This window comes from Lygodium microphyllum, chromosome 20, assembly GCF_053477565.2.
Source record: "Lygodium microphyllum isolate KBCC chromosome 20, Lygodium_microphyllum_v1.1.10, whole genome shotgun sequence".
NCBI lineage: Eukaryota > Viridiplantae > Streptophyta > Polypodiopsida > Schizaeales > Lygodiaceae > Lygodium > Lygodium microphyllum.
This window is the reverse complement of record NC_141154.1, coordinates 76,578,960-76,598,883: the sequence shown is the minus strand read 5'-3', so window position 1 is coordinate 76,598,883 and position 19,924 is coordinate 76,578,960.

Here is a 19,924-nt window from a genome sequence, read left to right as displayed (position 1 = left end):
AACCAGAAATCTGACTCTGTACCCCTATTTTCCTGTTTCCAGCAGCAGCAAAACCCTTTTGTTTTCCTTTTTTTTCCTATGCTAAACTTAACCTAATGCAACAGAAATAAAAAACAGAGATGGAGAAGGATGGTCCTACTCTAATATTCAACAACAGATCAAAATACTTACTTGCTCCAAGGATTAAGACCTCCTAAATCTCCTAACTATCACGAGCACTGGTTTGGGCTGCAAACCCTACTTCTATGCTCGATTCAATGCGCATGGCGCTCAAGGCTTGATTCCGTCGGTCCCGGCAACAACGTAACCAAAATGGAGGGGAGCTACGGAGCTCTACCTCGAGACCTAGGGATCGCTTATTGATCAAGCGTTTCAAGCCGAGTGGCCATGGCTACCTCTCACATAGCCGACTCGCAATGCCTACCTTACGGGTATAGTGAGCTTACCTTGATGCTCGATCTAGTTCCCTCCTCTCTCTTGCACTCCGGTAGCTCCACGATCCTTGCAGCAAGCTCAAGCAAGCTCAAGCCCTCTCCGTCAAGCTCCATCCTCCATAGCCACGCAAGAGAAGATAAGAGAAGAGAAGAACAGTAGATGAAGAGAGAAGATGGGGAGCTTCTTCTCCACGATCCCTCACTCTCACACACTCACTCCCTCACTTCCTCACACTCCCTCAATCCCTCACTCAAGTACAAGCAAGAAGGCAAGAACCAAGAGAAGAAGAAGAAGGAGCTTTGGCCACACACAAGAATGAGCTTCTCATTCACTTTTGAACTTTATATACATGCTCTACTTTTTGGGCGGTCATCCCCTTATCCCCTTTTTTACATGACTGGCCCCGTGGCCTAGGCCCTTTTTCCCATTGTCCTTCTATCTTCCTAGCTTCCTTTCCATCACCTGTCTACATTTACAAATTGCACGGGTGAGAGCCCGACGCTTCTTAAATTAAATCATGATGCACTTGTGCTTTTTTACAAAAGTAGTGACTTGCGCTTTTCCTTGTGCACCTTTTTGCTTTATTTAAGACTTTTCTGCATTTCTTGTGCTTCCATATTTTCTTGGCGCGCCTTTGTCTTTCATTTCACTTTGCCTTGGCCTTTTTCTTCTCTTTAGCTTTTCCAAAAGTTTCCACAAAAGAAAAATAAAACATACTGCATGTGTATTAACTATAGGACACTTAACAAATTCACAATTAAAAATTACTATCCTATACCCTGTGTTGATGATTTGTTAGATAAATTAAAGGGATCTTTAATCTTTAGCAAAATTGATTTCATATTTTGATACCATCAAATTAGAATGGATACTACTAACATTGTTAAAATTGATTTTCGTACATAGTTTGGACACTATGCTCTTGTAAAGAAATTTTCTATTGGCCTAATTTAAAACATGATGTAGCTCAATTTGTATCTTAATGTCTTATCTCTCAACAAGAGTTAAATGCCATCACGGTAAAACATTTGGTTTAATCATACCTTTATTTGTTACTATGGGTATGTGGGAATAGATTTCCATGGATTTTATCACTTGTTTGTCAACTACTTTAACCCATAATGATATGATTTGGACCTTTGTTGATAGTTTTAGCAAACAAGCCTATTTTATTCCATGTAGAAAGACTTTAATTGCCCCTCAAGCCACCAAGCTTTTTATTAACACTATTTTCCCACACCATGGTTAGCATAAAAGGACACCTCGTTAGAAAAAGAAGACCAAGAAGCAAGGGAAAAATGTTAAAAATCAAGAACAAGACATGTAAGAAATAAAGCACATTTTTGCTCCTTGTAAAGGAGCGCCATGCTCCCTCATGTGCAAGTTGTAAATGAAAAGGGGCATGTAGAAGAGCCATGACAATAGGAAATGAATAGGAAAGAAAGGAGAAAAGAGGACCAAGGCCGGATGGCCGGTCATGAAAATGGGTTGGGTGCCCAATGGGGGGAGAAGGGCATGTATAAAAGTCAAAAAGTGAATGGATAAGCTTATTCTTGGTGTTTGTGCAAACTAGCTCTCTTCTCTTTCTTGCTCTTGCCTTCTTCTTGTATATGTGAGAGAGAGAGAGAGAGAGAGAGAGAGAGAGAGAGAGAGAGAGAGAGAGAGAGAGAGAGAGAGAGAGAGAGAGAGAGAGAGAGAGAGATGTGTGTGTGTGTGTGTGTGTGTGTGTGTGTATGTGAGACTGTGGAGAAGCTCTTATTCTCCTCTCTTCTTCTCTTCTCTTTTCTCATGTGCACAGCTATGGAGCTTGGAGATGGAGCTTGCTTGAGTGGGCATCTTGAATAGTGGAGCCATTGAAGGATTCGAGGAAGAGGACTACAATGATCAGACTCAATGGTGGTAAGCTCACTACTTCTTTGTGCAAGAGTGTGCACGGCTATGTGAGAGGTAGCCATAGCCACTTGCTTGAAACACTTGACTTGATAAGCAGTCTTCTATAGGGTCTCAATGTTGCTAGTAATAGTGATGACATTTTGGTTCTATTGTCGGGACAAAAATATTCAAGCTTGAGTGCTTGTGTGCTCCAAATCGAGCAACGGAGTAGGACTTAGTCTTTGAAACGGTGCTTGGTTTAGGTAGGAAGCAAGGGAGTCAGAGGGTATTTGATCTCTTTTACTTGATAGATTAGGTGTTGGAAGATTCCAACGCTCGGAAGACATCCCCTAGGCCTTAAATGGTCGAATCCTAATCGACACTCGGATGGCTAAGTCACTTTAGTCCACTTGGACACATTACTCGAACTCAGTCGACCGAGTCGGTTCACTTGGGCAACAAAATTCCACTAGGATAGCCCACTCTCCGGATGGCCCAGGCCAAATTGTCCACTTAGACGGGCACCCTTGTCTGAGTGCACTTGACCATTTGGACAAGCCAAACTCACCACTCATATGGTCGAATCTGGGACTTAGATAGTAAGAGACTTGCAACTCGAATATCCAAGTTGGGAGACTACCTGACCCAAAATGCATACTTAGGGACCATCTAGACCCCCCAAACATATCAAAGGCTGTGAGCTAAATATCGAGTGACCCTAGTTGGTGGACTCCAGACATATGAGTGTGACCATAGAACCAGCCAACATTAGAATTTTCCTTGACAACCCAAGAATTGACCAAATCAGTCGATCACTTATAGCTTACTTCCGAGAGTAGAGACTATTTGACTGCTTGGTGTGCATGTGAATGATTTCATTGGAGGTTGCACATCACATTGTAGGCACCTAGGTGCATGAGAAAAGTTGAAAGCTTGATTGTGCACAACTCACCTTGCATTGCACTATCCAAGTGTGTGAGTGAGTGCAAACTGGTGAAGTGATTTCATTAACAAGGAACACACCATAGGGGAATTAAGCTAAGAAACGGACCCACCAGTAGGATTTGCAAAACCCCTGGAATCGCGAAAACAAACCTAATAATTGACTAAAGAAAGGAACAAACCACAATAAGAGACATGTCCTTAGCCGACCTAATCACTCTCATTGACACCTTAATGGTTCAAGAGACTGCCAATATGGTAGGTGCGAGCACGGACCCAGGTAACCAAGACATTGACTTAGGAGATTTTTCGATTGACATACAACAACTCATATCGTGATACGATTGTGAAACGAAAATAGCATACCATGGGAGATCTGCAGATGAAATCAAAGTCGATCTTGAGGCGGAAAGGAGACTAGGAAGAGTTGCCCTGCAATGCTTATCCAACTACAACTAGGAGCAATGTGCTCAAAGGCTACACCAAGAGATAGAGCTCAATGAGTTTCAATGTGTTCTAGCCATTGCAAGAAAGAACAGAGTTGGAGGAAATGTTGATAGGGAGAGAGCATTAGAGATTGATCTTACATTAAGTGAGCTTCTCACAAAGCAGCTGTTAGATAACACTGTTGTAGAGCAAAGCGGAGCAGCCCTAGCAACTTTGTTGCTAGCTAGACTTGGAATCACCCAAAATGCTAGAAGCCAAACCAAGAAATTGCTGACATGTCCTAATTCGTGAGTCCGATTTCCTCGATCGGATGATCGGACTAAGCGTCCGATCGGACGGGGTGTCCGAGTGGTCCGATTCCCAAAATCGGATGGGTTGGTCCGATCGGACGGTTGTCCGAACGTTCGATTCTGAGAATCGGATACTGAATCGGGTGTTCGATTTCGCCGACCCGAACGCACTTTCGAGCATAAAATCGTCCAAAATCTTAAGATATTGATTATTATAGGCTACAAGATTCAACAGGAATGATGCTGGAGTGATGGGGAAGAGATCTATATACCTGGGGGTTGCCGATAGCAATGTCACTCCTCTCACTGATCGATCGAATGGATCACCCAAGCTCTCTCTCTCTCTCTCTCTCTCTCTCTCTCTCTCTCTCTCTCTCTCTCTCTCTCTCTCTCTCTCTCTCTCTCTCTCTCTCTCTCAGCTGGGTGCAAATGAGGATTCCCTTGCCCTTCAAGAACTTATAACCCTACTGGACATTACTCGGATGTTACCGATCACTCTCCTTGCGATTCCTACACATTCAAATGAGCATTTCCTTCATTTTCCATCTGTTTTCCCCGATTTTCTCCTTGTTTTACAACAGCAAACCCTATGCCTCTCGGGTGCGATTTCCTAATGTTAATCTACTCTAAATGCAACAAAAATCGAAAGCAAAAAATTGAACTAATTTCTCCATGTTTTCCAATCATCAAACAACCAAAATATCCCAAAATACTTACTTGTTTTGAAGATAAAAAACACCCAACTTCCTACCTATCTCAAGCTCCATTTCGGGGATGAATCCCCTACTTCGATGCTCGATATGAGGCGTGCAAGTGCTCAAGCTTGAATCTATTGGTCTCGGCAATGGAATCAAAATGTGGGAGCTTTCGCTCAACCGCCAAGACCCACGGACCGCTTATTGTTTCAAGCGTTCCAAGTGAGCTCTAATGGCTATCTCTCACCTAGCCGACGCGCCGTCGATCCTACGAGTGTAGTGAGCTTACCTTGATACTTGATCGAGTACCCTCCTCTCTCTTGCACTCCGGTAGCTCCACGATCCTTGATGCTAGCTCAAGCATCCTCAAGCCTCCTCCATCCCCAAGCTCCATCCTCCATAGCCGCGCACGTGAGAGAAGAGAAGAGAAGAGAAAGAAGAAGAGAAGAGGAGATGGTGAAGAGCTTCACCCTCTTGATCCCTCACTCCCACACACTCACTCCCTCACACTCTCACACTCCCTCTCTCAAGAGCACACACAAGTAAGAAGGGGAGAAGAAGAGAGGAAGAAGAAGACTCTTTTTGCCATACACCAAAAGAATAAGCTTCTCATTCACTTTTCAACTTTATATACAAAGCCCTAAATCCTTTTTGGGTGGTCATCCCCTTTTCCCTTTTTTACATGGCTGACCGTAGCCTAGGCCCTCTTTCCCATTTCCCACCATTCTAATTTATCCTATTCCCAACTAATGCGTATACTTTGCGCAGCAGCGAGCCTGGCGCTCTTTTACAAGGATTCAGGAGCGCTTCCACATTTTAATGGTGCGCCTTTTACTCTTTTGTTGTCTCGGGGTGACATTGAGACTTTCTGAGGGTTGTGTCCGAACATTTAAATTTTTCAGGGTCTGGTTACCGGTCAAGGCGCCTTTTTCTGCTTTTATTCTGCGCCTTTTTTGCTATTTCCTTTTTTTTCCATTTTTTGCTCCTCTGTACTGCGGGAAACACGGTAACAGAGAATATCCCGATCGAGGCACCAATTAGAAGTGGTTGATAAGGTCAAGGAGAGGGTGAGAGAAGCCCAAGCACACCTAAAAGATGCAGTGCCCATTATGGAAGACAAAATCGATGAGCTCTAGCCTAGGTGCCACAAGTGGGCAGAATACCCAAGAGCAATGGCAAAAGAGCATAGAGCATAATGGAAGGCAAGCAGCTAGTAGCTTGCTTACAACATTGATATCAACCCCTATGACTCTGCCAGTGGGGGATCTGCTTAGGCAAAGTTCCTCATTATGGCGAGAGTTAAAACGGTGGGTAGAGGGATCTAACGAGTTAAGAGCAGTTGATTTGCATGACCATGATGCAATCATGTAGATACCGAGCCTAATGGTGAATTTGGTGCCTAAGTCCTTGCACATAAATGCTTTTTTGGGAGGGCATAGAGATGCATGCAGTCCTATTGGTGGTAGCATTAGAGACATCACGAGGAAGGGGATTGTGGACACATAAGTGGGAGTTAGTGTGCTTAGCCATGCAATCCTACAAGCATGGGGCTAGTGGAAACTTTGGTGTGATAGTCTATGAGAAAGTAGGGCTACTCCAACCAAGTGCCGCGCCTCTCCTTAGAACAGAATCAGTCTCAGAGCTATGACTGCCAATGGAGACTCCCTCCTCTAGCAAGGGTTGCAAGTTTAACTTGGAATCAGAAGTAAGCTCCGAGAGCAATCCAAATATACCCCAACCACCTAAAAGTAGACGCCCCAAGGGGGACTTGCCAATCCATATGAGGCACATATAGTTGCACTTCACTAAATTCAAGAAGGGAGATAGGGTAGTGATCTTGTTGGGAGCAAAGAGGTAGGCTAGTTGGGTGGAACACCTAGAAAAGCTTTGCGCAGTCTTTGAACGGTGTAGATTGTATAGTCTCTCTTTAAACCCCTTAAAGTGCAGTTTTGGGTAAAACATGGATGTATCCTAGGGCTATGGTGTCCAAAAATGACATTGCCTTTGAATTATCCAAAATCAAGGTTACTATCGACTTACCACTCACCACCAACAAATTATAAGGGAGTTCAGTGCTTCTTGGGACACACAAGGTACTATCGGCACTTCATCTTGAACTACACATTGATTACTAGACCTCTTTACAAGTTGCTGACTATATTTGAGTGGAGCGAGGAGTGCCAACACGCTTATGAGGAACTGAAAAATGCTCTCATTACCGTATCTATTCTTCAAGCCTCAGATTGGAACATAACATTCCACACACACATTGATGCATCAAAGTTTAATGTGGGGGAGCTGTTTTGTGCCAACTTGATGAGCACAATCTTGACTATTCGGTGAGCTTTACTAGTAGACAACTCATGGATATAGAGATGAACTAGTCCACAACGGAGAGGGATGGACTAACCATGGTATTTGTTGTAAAAGAGTTTTGACATTATCTTTTGGGTATGCCTTTCACCTTCTTTGTGGACCATCAAGCTTTGCTTTATCTTGTAAATAAACCCTGCACTACAGGACACATAGCTAGATGGCTCCTTCTACTTCTAGAGTTTGAATTTTCTGTGGTAGTATGCAAAGGCAGGCAAGATTACATGGCTGATCACATGTCCTGCATACAGACGGAGAAGCTACTGGACAGGGGATTGTAGACAACCTACTCGATGCACACTTGTTTAATATGACCAACAAAAGAGACTTGTTCAAGAGACTTAACGCCATATTGAGCAGATGACATAGTCTAGATCTTAGAGCATGAATTACTTGTGAGACCTATAAAAAAGGCCAAGCTAAAGTGCCTTATCCTCAAGATTCAACCCTATCAGTTAATTGTTGACCATCTCTATAGATTGGGACAGGATTACTTATTGCAAAGATGCATGTGCGAGTACGAAACTACATGATGTGCTGATTGAAGCACATGTTGGAATCGTTGGAGGGTACTTTAGTGGAGATACCATGGCATGCAAGGTGCTACAATCTCAACTATGGTGGTCCACCCTATTTGGGATACAGACTCTTGTTGCTAATAAAATATCTTGGTTTTCAATTAAGTTTTTACATTATTAAGCAACATGGCATTTAAACTTGCAAATCTTATTGTCATGAGGAATTCCAGTCCTTAAATCTTTAGCTATCAAACTATGAGCTTTAGGATGGTTACAAAATGAAGATTTGGCTTCCTACATTAAGAGGGCATGTCCTAGTGAATGATATCAAGAATGAATAGTATATATTTAAATATATAAATTTGTTTTCATGTAAGGAAAATATCATGAAACATTGATTGTGATGATTGTGTCATTGTAATAAGAAAAATGATAATAAAATAAAACACCATTCTTCTGTGTAGTGATCACTTGTCTCTATCATTCTAGCATATCTATGTTGCATTTTTTCTATACTCCTTAATCTCCAATATCTCCACCCTTTTTTGCTTTTGAAATCCGCTTTCATATTCAAATCATGTTTTCTTTTCCACCTTACCCCCTCCCCCCTAGGAATGATGAAGATCATTTGTAGGATTGGAGGATGAAGGGTTAAAGGCGTTAATAAGTGTTAGCTAGCTAGGCCTTATTTCTTCATGAGCCAATCGTAGAACTATGGGTTATACTCTAAGTGGGCATGACCATCCATGTCATATAGTCTAATGCCTATGTGTGTAATGTAGGTCAGGACATCAATTAGGAAGTCACTAGAGTTCATCCTACTAACAATATGCAGTTCTTTCTCGATCATGATTTGGTCCAAATAGGGGTGGGCCATAACATGGTCTTGTAACGGTCGATTGCGAGTGATGTCCAGGACCTTGAAGGACGTAGGAGACACATAGGTTGCGTTGTACTCATAGGTTTTGATTGCACATATCTACTTGGCATTGGTCATAATTTGGCAGCCCTCTTGTTCCCATTTAAGGCGGAGAGCACCCCATTTTTGTAGGAAGGAAGAAACAAAGTCGGCTAGTGCTTTTTCAGCTCTTTTAGCTCATGCTTTGTTGCAAAGACTTTGCTCTTGCTTTAGGAGGTGATTAGCTGCTATTTGAGAGCTTGCTCTTGAGAAATCTCATTGGCAATCAATTCCTCAACTACCATAGAAATCTTGACAAACATGAATACATACTCTTTCGAGGTGCATGGCAAGGAGCATACATCCATTGCTAATGGCTCGTCTAGGAGGCCTAAATCCAACCATTCATAGCTTTTAGCAAACATGGTGAAAGTGGCATCTAAGCATCTGATGCAAGTAACCAGGTCGTCCCTCATATTTGTGGCTAGGTCCGAGGCCAAAGGAAGAGATCTTTGTGTGAGCCTTTTCTCGATCACCAATACCCACAAACTACTTCTTACTTCAAGTGTTTCAAGCCAAGTGCAATAGCTACCTCTCACATAGCCGTACACACTCTCACACTTACGAGTGTAATGAGCTTACCTCCATGCTCAATTGACTTCCTTTTACCTCAAGTACTCCGGTAGCTCCACAATCCAACGTGCAAACTCGAATCTTCAAGTTCCAAGCTCCATGCTCCATTGTTGCGTGTGAGACAAGAGAAGAAGAAGAAGAGAGGAGAAGATTGAGAGCTTCTCCATAATGGTCCCTCACCCTCACACACTCACTCCCTCACTTCCTCACACTCCCTCTCTCAAGCACAAGCTCAAGCAAACAAGAACAAGAAGAAGAAAAGAAGAGGAGAGCTAGTTTTGGCTACACACAAGAATGAGCTTCTTCATTCACTTTTTAGCTTTTATACATGCCCTCATTCCTTTTGGGCACCCACCTCTTTTTTACATGACCGGTCATTTTAGCCTAGGTTCTCTTTTCCTATTCCCTTTTATTTACATTATGGCTTCACCCATGCCCATCCACTCTTTACAAATTGCATAGGAGGGAACGGGGATTTTATTTTTTTGAGGTTTCCTTTTTGTTCATTTGCAATCAATCTTTTTTTTTCAAGCTTTTTCATGCAATGTACCCATTCTATATATATAAATATCTCTACGAAGCATACCCCCATATGAAAACATCCTAGGTCATGCATGAATTTCATGCATAGATTCATAGCATGATCAACCAAAATAGAAAAGATCTTAGTTCATGATTTTCATGCATACAAAAAGAGATTAACAATTCTTCACTATTGCTAAAAGAGTATGGCACTTTGCATTTAGATCAAAGGTATCCAAAAAACACAAAAACAAAACCAACATAGTATACTCTCAACATAACCCACCAATTTAGGATAAAAGTATTTCTTTCTTGTGTCCAATACATGAACACATATCAAGAAAACAAAAACAACATGGCATATTCTCAACATAACTATATAGTTTCATGGCATAGTCATAAAAAAAACTATAGTCACATGATGAAGTACATAATAAACATATACAAGTAGCAACAAAATGAAATGTCTAGAGTCTCTCAAGAAAAACACACTCTCTCTCAGCACGGTACCAGTCCACATGCTATGGTGGACAAACACTCCCTATAGAGGGCATCATCTATTTCTAGATACATGTAAAGTCTCATCTCCTCTGCATTGGCCCATACCAAACCACCGCACCCTATAAACGATAACAATCACCTGTAAGAAAATAACAATCTCTCCGCATCAACCCTAGTAGGAATCCCTTGGACCTCTGTTGTAGGATAGACAAAGCCATCTAGCACATAGTTGCGATGAGCTGGAAAGTGAACTACATCAATGGCCTCACCAGCCTCCCAGTTATAAAACAATACTCACTTACCTACCTGATGCCACAAGCAAATGGTGAGGTCTAGCACATGTTTAGCATGATGAAAAGTGCATGTGCATACATCAAGCATAAAGAAACTCACAAAACCAAATAATACAAGTAAAGAAGGTGCACATGGTCTAAGTCTAAATAGGCTAATGTATCATAAATTGCTCTATTAATGTTTTTGTGAAACTGTCACACCGAGTCTTGTCTATTTAAAAGCACTTGATTTTCCATTCGGAAATTATATGTCAATAGAGTGATTTAGTTCAAAGTGCTAATAATTGACCCTAAGATAGCATTGAGAAACTCTGTCATTTGCACATTGCCTAGAACCTTCCAAGGGTAGCTATGTAAGACAAGATCTTAAACGCAAACTCAATTAAGCATAGAAGACTAAATAGAGCCAAAGTCAAGAGAGACAATTAGAATGATCCCTGTAGCATAGTGACCCTTAGATACACTAACCAAGAAGGGAAAGACAAAAAAGAAACATTAAGAGCCTATAGGACCACAAGCAAACGCTATCACATAGCTAGAGGCAAAAATGACTCATCCCAAGTTGATGCACAAGAAAATCTAGAGTTAAGCATTTTTACCAACCATTGAGGGAAAACACGCAATACACATTAAGACTTTGAGTATTGAAGATCAGGTCATCTTCACTCGAGATAACATATGTCTTCTTTGAGAGAGTAAATTTCCACTTCACTCCATGTAACAAATGTCTTCCTTGAGAGAGTATTAACATGAGTGGATGGTTAAAGTAAACTTGTACTTGAGGAAATTTTTCATGAAATTCTTGTTGGAATGTGTGGACTACTTGAAGTAAAAAAATTTATTCTATACTTGAACATTTCACTGTTCCACAACATACATTTGTAATCCTCTTATATTTTTGTAAAAAGTCATTTCAAGTGAGCTAATAGTGAGTTGTTGCATCATGATAGGAATCTGAGATGGCAAGGCACCATGACAAAGGTAGCAAGCTTTCATTCTCGGAAGAGGAGCAGGCCAAATAAAACTCAAAACTCAAATTTTTATTGCTCAAACAAAACTTGTTATGGATTGAAGATACATCATGCTTGTCATGCTTGCATGACCACACACTTGTATACTACAGCTCGCATGGGCATCCATCACTCTCACTTTATTTTTTATTCTTTCAGTGACTATTGAATAAGGGAATGCTAGTCACATATTGTGACTGTTTGACTTCCCACATCTCGTGTCATGCTCCTTGCTCTCTTGCTCCCTTACTCCATCCTCCATACCTCGCATCTCTCTTGCTTTTTCTTGCTACTTGGGTTTCTCCTTCAACTGTATTAGAGCTTGGATTAGGGAGCGTCTTTACCTTAACTTCATCTATGGGACTTTTGGTCTATGGACATTCTCTCTTAATATTCATTGGATGCAATTACCCTCCTAGTGGGCTAATTTGATTATATGTCTTGGACACCAGCACTTATCTTTGTCAGCATGATGTTAGTGATGTATACATGCTTCCTGGCTATGTATTGAGCTACATTATCTTTTGCTCAATTGGTTGTGTGTGTGTTTTGACAATCCTCTTACATTATCCCTTAGACCTACTACATGCATGGAGTCTATGTCTACTAGATGTATGGTTTATCGACACATTGAGATTGTGACAGATCTTGGTTGTATGCCTATCCACTACTAGTTCCTTTTACATATCCCACTTGTTCTCGAATATTCATGGTAGTGGGAGCTTGGCTTTCCTAGAATGATTGCCCATAGTTGGTTCTTGCCATATTGTTGCATTCATTATAGCAGTGTTGTAATTACGGTTTTCAACCTTCTTTATAAGACCAGATACTTAAATTTGACAATCTGTTACTTGCAATTAATAGATAGCTCTCTATTTTGGTTATCCCTCCTATTTTCTCTTGCTTTGGGTGAGTTTTGGGGCTATTTTATAGTCATTTATAGTAGCATGTATACTCTTAAGTTTTTCATTGGTATCTTATCATTATGGATGGTTCTTTGAATTATACTGCCATTTTCAATATTAAAAAGCTTGATGGCATTAGTTTCACCTATTGGAAGATGGCAGATATGGCATGTACTAGTTCAAAAGAAGTAGGTTTGGCATTTGGAAACCAAGAGTGTAAATCTTAAAGGCGTTGATTAGGATACTTGGGATGAGTTGGATGAGGTATGCAAATCCACTCATAATATCACTATCTAAACATTGAGGATAATGCTTGCAATTATGGAAAAAGATGTGCAATCTTTATAACAAGCAAACTCTTGCTTCATAGATGTATCACTAGTGTGTTTGTACATTTGAATGAGTTTCATTCGATTGAGTGCATGTGAGAAGTGAGCTTTTTGAGTGAGCTTTTATGGGCAACCTCCATTTCTTGTCCCACATAGTCCACTTATCTCTCCTCTTCTCATGGGCATATATCAAGCACTAATACTGCCCCCCCACTACCACCACCATCTCTACCACCTTTACTGTTGCCACCATCACTACCACCTTTACTGCCACCTCCACCATTGTTGTCACTACCACCTCCACCGCTTCCACCACCACCATCACCCATGTTTCTTCTCCTATATTAATTACCTCAAGTATCTCTCTCTCTCTCTCTCTCTCTCTCTCTCTCTCTCTCTCTCTCTCTCTCTCTCTCTCTCTCTCTCTCTCTCTCTCAATTAGAAACTTCTCACTTTCCCTCTCTTACAGTCACCCCCTCTCTTGCTTGCTCTCTCTCTCCTTGTGTCACTCACACATACATACGCACACACTCTCTCTCTCCCTCCCTCCCTCCCTCCTTTCTCTACCTCTCCCTCAAATAGCAACTCCTCTCTTTCTTCCCCTCTTACACACACACTCTCTCTCAATTAGCAACTTCTTGCTTTCTCCCTCTCTTACACACACACACATACACACACACACACACACACTCTCTCTCTCTCTCTCTCTCTCTCTCTCTCTCTCTCTCTCTCTCTCTCTCTCTCTCTCTCTCTCTCTCTCTCTCTCTCTCTCTCTTTATGACTACTACATCCCAGGATAGTATATCTCCCTGCATCTGTTACATATACACATCGCACCACTTTATCACAGCCGACAATTGTTCCCCTATCACAGCCGACATTTGTTCCCCTTTTGTAGCCATTATCTGGAGTACCAGAGCTACATACGCACATACACATACACGATACTTATCACACTCACAGCACCGTATTTTCAGTTTTCAGTTTTTAGCTTTTCATTCAGCACTTTTATTTTGGATAGCTGGACCTCATCAGTTGTATCATAGTTTGTCTCATAGGCCAGTTTTGGTCTTTAGAAGACATTAATATAACTTTCTTTCTTTCTTTCTTTCTCTCTTATGTTGGGGGTAAAGGTGCCTCTGCCTAGCCGCCCGTGTATTACTACAGTGACAGTCACCCACCACTGCACACTGCATGTGGCAGGTGCCCGTCACCGTGGTATTCTTTATTCTTTTAGTGACAGTTTGAATAAAGGAAGGCCCGGTCACACATTGTGACTGTTGGAGTTCCCATTTCTAGTCTCTCCCTTTCTTGCTCTTGCTCTCCCACCATAGCTCTTGAGTCTAACCTTCGATCCGCCGCTCCCTTTCAATTGGTATCAGAGCTTTGCTTTTCGACTCTTGAGCTTGGTTCGTGGCATTCTCAGCATCCCATCGACTCCCTACTTGCATTGGGTCTCCTTCCCGGCAGCCATATCCGACTCTTTCGAGCTCCCGTCACTCCCCGGCTTCCCGAGCACCTTCCCGACATTGTTGAGCACCTTCAGGGCATTACATCAGAGGTATTTGACCATTTTCTTCAGGGTTTACTTCAGTTCTTAGGTCTCATAGGCTGTAAACAAGATTGGGGCAGCCACCATTGAAGCTCCCTTGCTTCATATCTCACTTGCCTTTGAACAAGACTTGCTGGAGCTTGTTTGAGGCCTTCCTTGGCTTTAACCGGACCCCTCCAAAGCTTGGCCACCATTTTTTGCAGCCCCAGGACCAGCATTTACAATTGGAGGGAATCACGCAGCCCTCCCGTATGTGTCTTCAGCATTGACAGTCACAACACCAGCTCTCCCCCTCCATTGGCGCTTGGAAAGGCTCCATTTCGGGCATATGAACATGCTTTGATGCTTGGTTTTGATGGTTGATGTGTTGGAATAGCATTTGGACTAATTTAACATTGTTTTGGGACTGTCATAACAGTCCACAGACAGTTTATGACAGTGTTACACTGACATTTGATGCTACAGCTTGTTTGGGATTGTCATTTGATGCCCGGTTGGTCCCGTTTGATGTCCGGATGTTAGGGGAATGTATATCTATTGTTTGGAAACCATTTGGAGCTGATTTTGGTGCTGGAATTCTCAGTTTTGAACAGTAAATCACTGTTCTACACTGTTGGGCTGAAGTCATTTTACTCATGTATACTTATGCCTATGCTTTTTCGGCTATGTTTCGGGCATATATGGTGATGTATTGACACTTGGGGCTCGACATAGAGCTTGGTTTTGATTCAGGATCATTGGTTGAGCTTGAGCTCGCTTTGCAAAGCATTTGGATACTCCATCTTGGATGTACTTATGGCATGTATGTTGCTTATGTCTGACGGTCTTAACATGCTTAGCCTATGCCATTACTACATGCTAGTTACATTGTTTGGAGCCTATTGCTACTGGATCTCAGTCTTGGCTTGACCTTGGATTCTTGGAGCTTACTTGAGCTATTTATTGGCTTGCCAGAGTTGTATCTTGGGATGTACTTGATGTCTTACATGCTTATGGATGCTACATATGGATGCTCTACCGCCTACATGTTCGGGATGTACTATTGATGTATTGCCTTAGACTTATGTCATTGGCACTGTATCTTGCCTTGGCTTGAGCTCTTAAGCTCGTACATACGGTTTTTGTGCCAGTGGGAGCATTCTTGAATGCTTATCAGACATTGAGCATGTGGTACTTTTATGCATTGAGCCGTTACATGCTATTGAGCAGTTACAGACACTTGAGACTTTGGGACTTCTTACCTTTTGGGATGATATATCGTATGTCTTGGTTCACTGTATGCTTATGAGCTAAGTCTCAGTTTTGGATCCGTATCTTTGTGAACTAACACCTACTTGTGTCAAGTTTTGGTAGTGGCATGAACACTTTGCCCCGTTGCCTGGGGGGTGTGCCTACTCACTGGCAAATGTTTGCATGACATGGGTGTTGGATTCATGCTTATCGACCGTCATATGCTTATGCTATGCCCGTATGATGCCGGCTTTGGTCTTGGCAGTATCTGATTGCCTTGGGATCCAATTTTGGCACTCTAAAATGATGTACTTTCACTAGTACTTGGTGGGCAATAGCTTTGGTTCCACTTTCTTCACCATTTTTCCTCGATTTTGGTGCTTTTTTAATCATTTTTTATAGCAAACAGCAAGCAGTTTTGAACTGTTTACAGTCTTCCAGCCTGCATTATGGCGAGTTCGTCCCACTGATCATGCTATTTTCAACATCACTAAGCTTGATGGTACAAATTACTCTTATTGGAAGAGCCAGATTTGGCAGGTGTTGGTGCAGAAATCACAGATCAAACCTTTGAGGTTAAGCGAGCATCCGCCTGCAACTATGCCATATGAGGAATGGCTTGATCTTGATGAGTTATGCAAGTCCACTATTGTATTGTCTCTCAGAACATGTTCACTATAATGTCTTTGAGGAATAACAGAGTGCATGGCAGTTGTGGGAAAAGATCAAAAATCTCTATGACAAGAAAAGTCCAGCAAGTCAGATGTATTGGCTAAAGCAGCTTATGGATCTACGCATGAAGGAGAATGTGACTATTTCTGCTCACTTGAGCCAGTTCCATGCTATACTTAAGAACTTGACTTCATAGGACATCACTTTTACAGAGAATGTCACTCCTCTTTTCTTGCTTGGTACTCTTAATGAGTCATGGGATGTATTCTGCAGTGCATTATGTGCCTCTACTACTACCTTGAAATTATCTGATGTTGAGAGTGCTCTTCTGCAGGAAGAGGTTAACTGTAAGAATTTGGATACCTCTCATATGTCTCATGCTATGACAGTTAGAGGCAGGAATGATGGATATAGAAAGCATGGCAATGGTAGTGGCCATGGATGGGATTCTTAGAAATCTCGGTCCAAGTCTCGTGGGAAGTCACGTAGCAAATCCCATGGCAGGAATGCAGATGTTACTTATCACCATTGTGGGAAAAAGGGCCATATTAGGCCACAATGCCATGAATTGCACAATGAAAGGCGCAAAGATAAGGGGAAAGACAAAGTGCAGGATAAGTCTTCTGATCGCAGCATAGTGCCTGCAAAGTCCAGTGTTAAAATTGAAGAGATCAATGTTATGCAGCCTGAGAATGTTGATGATGATGATTATATCCTAGCAGCCTCTTCTAGTGCTTCGCAGATGATAGAGATACACTCTATGTATGCACAGTGTTGGCTCTTGGACTCAGGTGCGTCCTTTCATGTGACACCTTGCCAAGAGTGGTTTCATTCATACCGTACTGTTTCGGGTTCTGTGCACTTGGGTGATGATAGCTCTCTTGATATTATGGGCATTGGTGATGTTAGGCTGCAGTTTCCTTCTGGCAGTAGTTTTGTTATGCAGGATGTACGTCATGTACCTACTTTGACACACAGTCTCATTCAACTGGACAGCTTGATGACGCAGGATATCATGTATGTTTTGGAGACTCTACATGGAAGATCACTCGTGGCAGACTTGTGATTGCGAGAGGTGCCAAGGCCGGTAGTCTCTACCCCTTGATTGTATCAGCTTCTTCCCTTGATCATGTTTTGTCTGTGGGTTCTATCCCACATGTATCTCTTTGGCATGCCCGTTTGGGCCATATGTCTTTGAAGGGAATGAAAATGCTTTCTGGTTTGCAGTACTTACTGCCCCTTGATTATACATGTTTTGATTCATGTGAGCATTGTCTTTATGGCAGGTAGACTAGGTCTACGCATAAGAAGTCTGGTAGACCATGCATGAGTGAGCCCTTGGCATTGATACATTCGGATATCTGTGGGCCCATGCCTTGTCAGTCTATGGGTGGTGCAAAGTATTTTATTATGTTCATAGATGATTTTTCACGGAAAGTTTGGGATTATCCCATTAAGCTGAAATCCGATGTCTGGCTGTGTTTCAGAGATGGCTTGCATTGGTTGAGAACTAGTTTGGGTATAGGCTAAAATGCCTAAGGACAGATAATGGGGGTGAGTATGTCTCACGTGCTTTTGAGCAGTTATGTGATGAGAGGGGTATTAAGCGTTAGTTGACTGCCCCCTACACCCCCCCCAGAATGGTTTGGCTGAGCGGATGAATAGAACCATCCAGGAGCGTGTACGCAATATGCTTAGCCATGCAGGCCTACCACAGAGTTTTTGGGCTAAGGCAGTTAGTACAGTTGTGCATGTCATAAACAGATCACCCTCTAGTGGTTTGGATTTCCAGGTTGTAGAGGAGGTATGGACTGGAAAACCTCTCTCTTATGTGCATCTCCGTGTCTTTGGATGTGAGGCATTTTGCCATGTGCCCAGGGACAAGAGAAGTAAGCTGGATCCCAAGAGTGTCAAATGCATTTTCATGGGGATGTAGGCGAGATGAGTTACCGTCTCTGGGATCCGCAGGCGCAGAAAGTCATCTGCAGTCATGATGTAGTCTTCCATGAAGACAAAATGCATAGGCAGCCTGAGGGAGTTGTTGAGATCCGCAGGGTCATATTTCAGGAGGAGCTGAGAGCTCCCGCACAGCCAGTTGGACAGCCTACAGCTGCAGTAGATGCTCATGGTCAGGGCGTTGGACAGGTAGCTGGGCAGGCAGCAGAGCCTGCCGTGAGACGGTCTACTAGAGACAGATGTCCACCAGATAGACTTCAACCCTCGATGCATTATGTCTTGGTTACAAATACAGGAGAGCCTTTCACTTATGATGAGGCTATGCACAGGGGTAACAGTCATTCCTGGGAGAGGGCTATGCAGTCTGAGATAGACTCCCTACATAAGAATGACACTTGGGATTTGGTTTCCTTGCCTACGGGTAAGAAGGCTTTGCCATGCAAGTGGGTGTACAAGCTAAAAAGTACCCCTAGACACCCCAAGCCGGCATACAAGGCTAGATTGGTAGCAAAGGGTTTTAAGCAGGAGCATGGTGTGGACTTTGACGAGGTCTTTTCTCTTGTGGTTAAGATGACCACCCTGTGCTTAGTCTTGGCTTTGGTTGCTCAGCTTGACTTGGATTTATACCAGATGGATGTCAAGATGGCTTTCTTACATGGGGACTTGCATGATGAGATTTATATGGAGTAGCCTAAGGGCTTTGCAGAACCTGGCAGGGAGAGTACCTAGTGTGCAAATTGAAGAAAAGTCTTTATGGCTTGAAACAGGCACCTAGGGAGTGGTATCATAAGTTTGATGCCTTTATGCAGTCACAGGGCTATAGTCGGAGTGCTATGGATCCATGTCTTTACACGAAGAAAGCCCATGATGGTTCTTTATTGATTTTAGTACTCTATGTGGATGATATGCTGATAGCAGGGAAAGCTCATGATGAGCTAGATGCTCTTAAGACTCAGCTCAAGAAGAGCTTTGAGATGAAAGATCTGGGACAGGCCGCTCACATACTTGGTATGTGCATTAGATGCGACTGGCATCAGGGACTCCTCTACTTGTCACAGAGGGAGTACATTCATAAAGTCCTTGAGCGCTTCCGCATGCAGGACGTAAAGCCTATTGGCTGTCCATTGTCTTCTTATGTGAAGGTATCACAGGCTGATTGTTCGCAGATAGATGAGCAGAGGGCCGAGATGGCCAAGATTCCCTATGCATCCGCAGTGTGGGCAGTCTTATGTATGCCATGATAGCCACTCGTCCAGATATTGCCTTTGCAATTGGTGTTGTGGCATGCTATATGGCTACACCTGGCAAGAAGCATTGGGATGCCGTGATGGGTATCATGAGATACCTGAAGGGCACTGCAGATATGTGCATATGCTATGGCAGCTAGGATACAGGAGTCGTGGGGTACACTGACTCTGATTATGCAGAATGCAGATAGTAGGAAGTCCGCTTCCGGTTATGTATTCACCTATGCTGGAGGTGTTGTTTCTTGGATGTCCAGGGTGTAGAAATGCACGGCCCTTTCTACTACAGAGGCCGAGTATGTTGCACCCATTGAGGCTTGCAAGGAGGCCATTTGGTTGGGTGTTTAGTTGCTGACCTTGGTATTGATGCTATCCCTACACTGCATTTGGATTCTATGAGTGCTATTCAGTTAGCCAAGAATCCGCATCTTCCATGCGAAGATGAAACACATTGAGGTGAGGTATCACTTCATACGTGGGAATAGTTGAGGACAAGTCTATTGATCTTGTCAAGATCTCGACTGACCAGAATCCTGCAGATCTGCTCACGAAAAGCCTCTCTACAGAGTGCTTTGCCTTTCTCAAGAGGTTGATGGGCGTGGGATGA